Source organism: Martes martes, assembly GCF_963455335.1.
Source record: "Martes martes genome assembly, chromosome: 5".
In the NCBI taxonomy this organism is placed as follows: domain Eukaryota; kingdom Metazoa; phylum Chordata; class Mammalia; order Carnivora; family Mustelidae; genus Martes; species Martes martes.
In genome coordinates, this window is record NC_137892.1 from 95115029 (window position 1) to 95120769 (window position 5741).

Sequence of the window (5741 nt, forward strand, 5' to 3'; positions counted from 1 at the left end):
CTATTGTGGATATTGCTGGTATAAACATTTGGGTGCATGCGCCCCTTTGGATCACTACGTTTGTATCTTTAAGGTACATACCCAGTAGTGCAATTGTTGGGTCATAGGGTAGCTCTATTTTCAACTTTCTAAGGAACCTCCATGCTCTTTTCCAGAGTGGTTGCACCAGCTTGCATTCCCACCTACAGTGTTGGAGGGTTCCTCTTTCTCCGTATCCTTGCCAGCATGTCATTTCCTGAGTTGTTAATTTTAGCCATTCTGACTGGTGTGAAGTGGTATCTCATTGTGGTTTTGATTTGTATTTCCCTGATGCTGAGTGATGTGGAAAACTTTTTCATGTGTCTGTTGGCCATCTGGATGTCTTCTTTGCAGAAATGTCTGTTCATGTCCTCTGCCCATTTCTTGACTGGATTATTTGTTCTTTGGGTGTTGAGTTTGATAAGCTCTTTATAGATTTTGGATACTAGCCCTTGATCTGATATGTCATTTGCAAATATCTTCTCCCATTACAAGAACATCTTTTAAAGTATCCAGGGAGACAGATGCCTGGGTGACTCAGTTAGTTAAGCAACTGCCTTCAGCTCAGGTCATGATCCTGAAGTTCCGGGATCAAGTCCCACATTGGGCTTCCTGCTCAGCAAGGAGTCTGTTTCTCCCTCTGACCTGTTCCCTCTCATGTTCTCTCTCTCTCATTCTCTCTCTCTCTCAAATAAGTAAAGAAATAATCTTTAACCCCAATAAATAAATAAATAAATGAAGTATCCAGGAAGAAAATCATAAAATATACAAGATCTTTCTGAAGAGAACTCCAAATGAGAGACAATAAAGATAGTAAAGGGAGAGAGAGTGTCCATGTTGGTGAACTGAAACATTGAATAATATAATGATGTTGAATTTTCCCCAACTGATTTACTGAATAATTACAATCTCAAATATCATTTCAAGAGATGAGTTTAACAAGCTAATTCTGAAACTTATATAGAATTCTGAAGGGCCACAAATAGCTAAGAAATTCTTGAATCAAAAAAGGCTTGGAGGGACTTGCCTTATCAAATAACAAGACTTAACATAAAAGTATGGTAATTAAGGCAGTGTGAAATTACACAACATTAGCCAAAGATCATTGGAACTGAATAAAGGAATCAGAAATAGATATATGAATACATGGAATTTTTATATATAGCAGAGGTAGTATGGCAGACTGGAGGAGAAAAGATGAACTTTTTTCAATAGATGTTATGAGGGCAACTGTATATACTTTTTTTCTTTTAAAATCTTTAAAATTTGGGGCGCCTGGGTGGCTCAGTGGGTTAAAGCCTCTGCCTTCGGCTCAGGTCATGATCTCAGGGTCCTGGGATCGAGCCCCGCATCAGGCTCTCTGCTCAGCAGGGAGCCTGCTTCCCCCTCTCTCTCTGCCTGCCTCTCTGCCTACTTGTGATCTCTGTCAAATAAATAAATAAAATCTTTAAAAAAAAAAATAAAAATAAAAATAAAATAAAATCTTTAAAATTTAATTGATTGAATTTTTGTTAATTAACAGATTTGGCAGCAGCAATGGGATTCAAAATGAACTTCCAGAAGCATTTGGGGACAACAAGAAACACAACCATGGTATCCCTGAACCCTTTGAATTCACTGTGTTTCTCGACATTTCTAAGGGCTGTGGGTGAATTCCTCTAGGTTCTGAGCTCTGCTCTTTTTGTATTCAATTTCCCAATTTTTTTATTAACATATAATGTATTATTTGTTTCAGGGGTACAGGTGTGTGATTCATCAGTCTTACATAATTCACAGCACTCACCATAGCACATACCCTCCCCAATGTCCATCCATCACCCAGCCACCCCATCCCTCCCACCACCCACCACTGCAGCAACCCTCAGTTTGTTTCCTGAGATTAAGAGTCTCTTATAGTTCGTTTCCCTCTCTTGTTTCATCTTGTTTCATTTTTCCCTCCCTTCCCCTATGGTCCTCTGTCTTGCTTCTCAGATTCCTCATATCAGTGGCAACTGGCTATCCTTAAGGAGAAAAAAATGGACCCTATCTTGCCCTATACAAAAAAATCATCTCCAGGCAAGTTTTACAGAGTAACATTTAGAAGGAAAAAAAAAAAGGCTATCTTTAGGACCTTAAAGTTGGAAGAATTTCTTTAAAAAAAAAATACCCCAAAAAAATGAGTACACTTGAATAACAACATCAAAATGAAAAATCTATGCTGTTTACATAAGAGCATTAAGAAGACATTTTCTACTCATATAATCAACAAATGGCTAAATTCAAAATACATGAACTTCCACAAAACAGTAAGAAAGAGACTTACCGTCTATTAGACAACCGGGGGGAAACACTTGAAAAAAACACTTCAAAAAAGAGCAAACCCATCACAAATTGACTGTGATACATCACCTCAGTAAGAATAAGGATAAGAACCATATGATCATTTCAAGAGACACAGAAAAAACATTTGACAAATACAACATCCATTCATGACAAAAACCCTCAACAAAGTAGGTTTAGTGGGGACATCCATATATGGCAAACCCACAGCCAACATAATCCTCAATGGGGAAAAACTGAGAACCTTTCCTATAAGGGAAAGTTTCCATTAGGAACAAGACAAGGATGTTCACTCTCACCAATTTTATTCAACACAGTATTGGAAGTCCTAGCTTCAGCAATCAGACAACAAAAGAAAAGACATCCCAATAGGTAAGGAAAAAGTAGAACTTTCACTATTTGCAGATGACATGATACCATATATAGAAAACCCATAAGACTCCATCTTAAAACTGCTAGAACTGATAAATGAATTCAGTGCAGTCACAGGATACAAAATCAAGGTACAGAAATCTGTTGCATTTCTATACACCAATAATGAAGCAGCAGAAAGAGAAATGAACAAATCGATCGTATTTACAACAGCACCTAAAACAGTAAGACACCTAGGAATAAACCCCAACAAAGAAGTCAAAGACCTGTGCTCTGAAAACTATGAAACACTGATGAAAGAAATTGAAGAAGACACAAAGAATTGGAAGGACATTCATGGACTGGAAGGACAAATACTGTTCAACTGTCTGTACTCTCCCAAAGCAATCTGCACATTTAATGCAATCCCTATCGAAATACCAACAGCATTCTTCACAGAGTGAGAACAAACAACCTAAAATTCATATAGAACTACAAAAGACCCCAAATAACCAAAGCAGTCTTGAAAAAGAAAACACAGGAGGTTTCACACTTCTGAACTTCCACTTATACTATAAAGCTGTAGTGATCAAAATAGTATGGTACTGGCACAAAAGAGACACATAGATCAATAGAACAGACTAGAAAACCCAGAAATGAACCCACATCTGTATGTTCAAATAATCTTTGACAAAGCAGAAGAAAATATCCAGTGGGAAAAATAATCTTTGACAAACGGTGTTGGGAAAACTCAACAGCCACCTGCAGAAGAATGAAACTGGACCACTTTCTGACACCATACAAAAATAAACTCAAAGTGGATGAAAGACCTAAATGTGAGACCTGAAACCATAAAAATCCTAGAGGAGAACACAGGCAGTAACCTCTTTGACATCAGCTGTAGCAAATTCCTTCTAGTAATGTCTCCTGAGGCCAGGGAAACAAAATAAAAAATAAACTATTGGAATTTCATAAAAATAAAAAGTTTCTGCACAGTGAAGGCAACAATTAATGCAAATAAAAGGTGGCCTGTGTGATGGGTGAAGATATTTGCAAACGATATATCTGATAAAGAATATCCAATATAAAACTCAACACCCAATAGAACAAATAATCCAAGAAATGGGCAGATGACATGAACAGACATTTTTCCAAAGAAGACATCAGGTGGCCAACAGACACATGAAAAGATGCTCAACATCACTCGGCATCAGGGAAATACACATCAAAACCACAATGAGGTATCACCTCACACCTGTCAAATGCCTAAAATCAACAACACAAGAAACAACAGGTGTTGGTGAGGCTGTGGAGAAAATGAAACCCTCTTGCACTGTTGGTGGGAAAGCAAACTGGTACAGCCACCGTGGAATAGTATGGAGGTTCCTCAAAATGTTAAAACCAAAAAAAAAAAAAAAAAAAAAAATTTAAAACTAGAACTACCCTACAATCCAGCAATTGCACTACTAGGTATTTACACAAATAAAAATACCAATTCAAAGAGATACATGCCCCTCAATGTTTGCAGTAGCATTGTCTACAGTAGCCAAATTATGGAACTAGCCCAAGTGTTCATCAACTGACAGATGAATAAAGAAGATGTGGTATGTGTGTGTGTGTACACACACACAAAGAACATCACTCTGCCATTAAAAAGAATGAAATCTGCCACCTGCAACAACATGGGTGGATCTAGAGAGTATGATGTTAAGTGAAATAAGACAGAGAAAGACAAATACAGTATGATTTCACTCGTGTGGGGAAATTAAGAAACAAAAACAAATGATCAAAGGCAGGGGTGGGAGAGAGGGAGACAAACCAAGAAATAGACTCTTAACTATAGAGAACAAACTGATGGTTACCAGAGGGGAGGTGGGGGATGGTTGAAGCAGGTATTGGGATTAAAAAGTCCACTTGTCATCATGAGCCCTGGTGATTAAGATAAAAAGGAGTTTTTTGTTTGAGAGAGAGACAGAGAGATCCAGCTCACAAGCAGGGGGCTGGGTAGTGGGAGAGAGAGAGAATTTCAAGCAGGTACCAGGCTGGGTGTGGAGCCGGAACCCACAACACGGAGATCATGACCTGAGCTGAAATCAAGAGCCAGACACTTAACTGACTGAGCCATGCACACATCCAAAGATAAAAAATTTTTTTAAAAGGGCACGTGTGATGGGCCTGGGTGGCTCAGTTGTTAAGTGTCTGCCTTTGGCTCAGGTCATGATCCCGGGGTCCTGCAATTGAGCCCTGCATCAGGCTCCCTGCATGGTAGGAAGTCTGCTTCCCCCTCTACCACTCCCCCTGCTTGTGTTCCTGCTCTCACTGTCTCTCTCTGTCAAATAAAATAAATAAAATCTTCAAAAAAAAAAAAAAAAGAAAGAAAGAAAAGATGTTTTGTGACGAGCACTGGGTGTTATGTGCAACTAATGAATCATTGAACACTACTGCAAAACTAATGATCAGGCTAAATGAACATAATTTTTAAAAAGTTATAGGAGAATATATATATTCTTGCATTTCCAAAAATAGTAACAAAAAGCAAACCCAGATAGCCAACCAACACATAAAAAGATGTTCATTCACATCAGTAATCAAGTCAATGAAGTAAAATCGAGTAATGTAAATGTTTTTCAGATACCAATACATTCCAATCTGACTGGCAAAAATTAAATTGACTAATAAAAACAAAGGATGGTGACCAAGTGGAGCAACAGGACCGCTTGCCCGTGGCTGGTAGAGTGCAAAGTGGTACGTTCACTTTGGACAACAGGGATTATCTTAAAAAATTGAAGATGTATACTACCTGTGCCCCAGCAATTCTATTTCTAGGTAGATGCGCCATAAAAACTCACACCCACCAGTGCCTGGGTGGTTCAGTCAGTTAAGCATCTACCTTCAGCTCAGGTCAGGATCCCAACATCCTGGGATGGAGCCCCATACCTAGCTCCCTACTCAGCAGGGAGTCTGCTTCTCCCTCTCCATATGCTGCTCCCCCTGCTCGTGCTCTCTCTCTCACATACACATACTCTCTCTCTTGCAAATAAATAATAAAAATC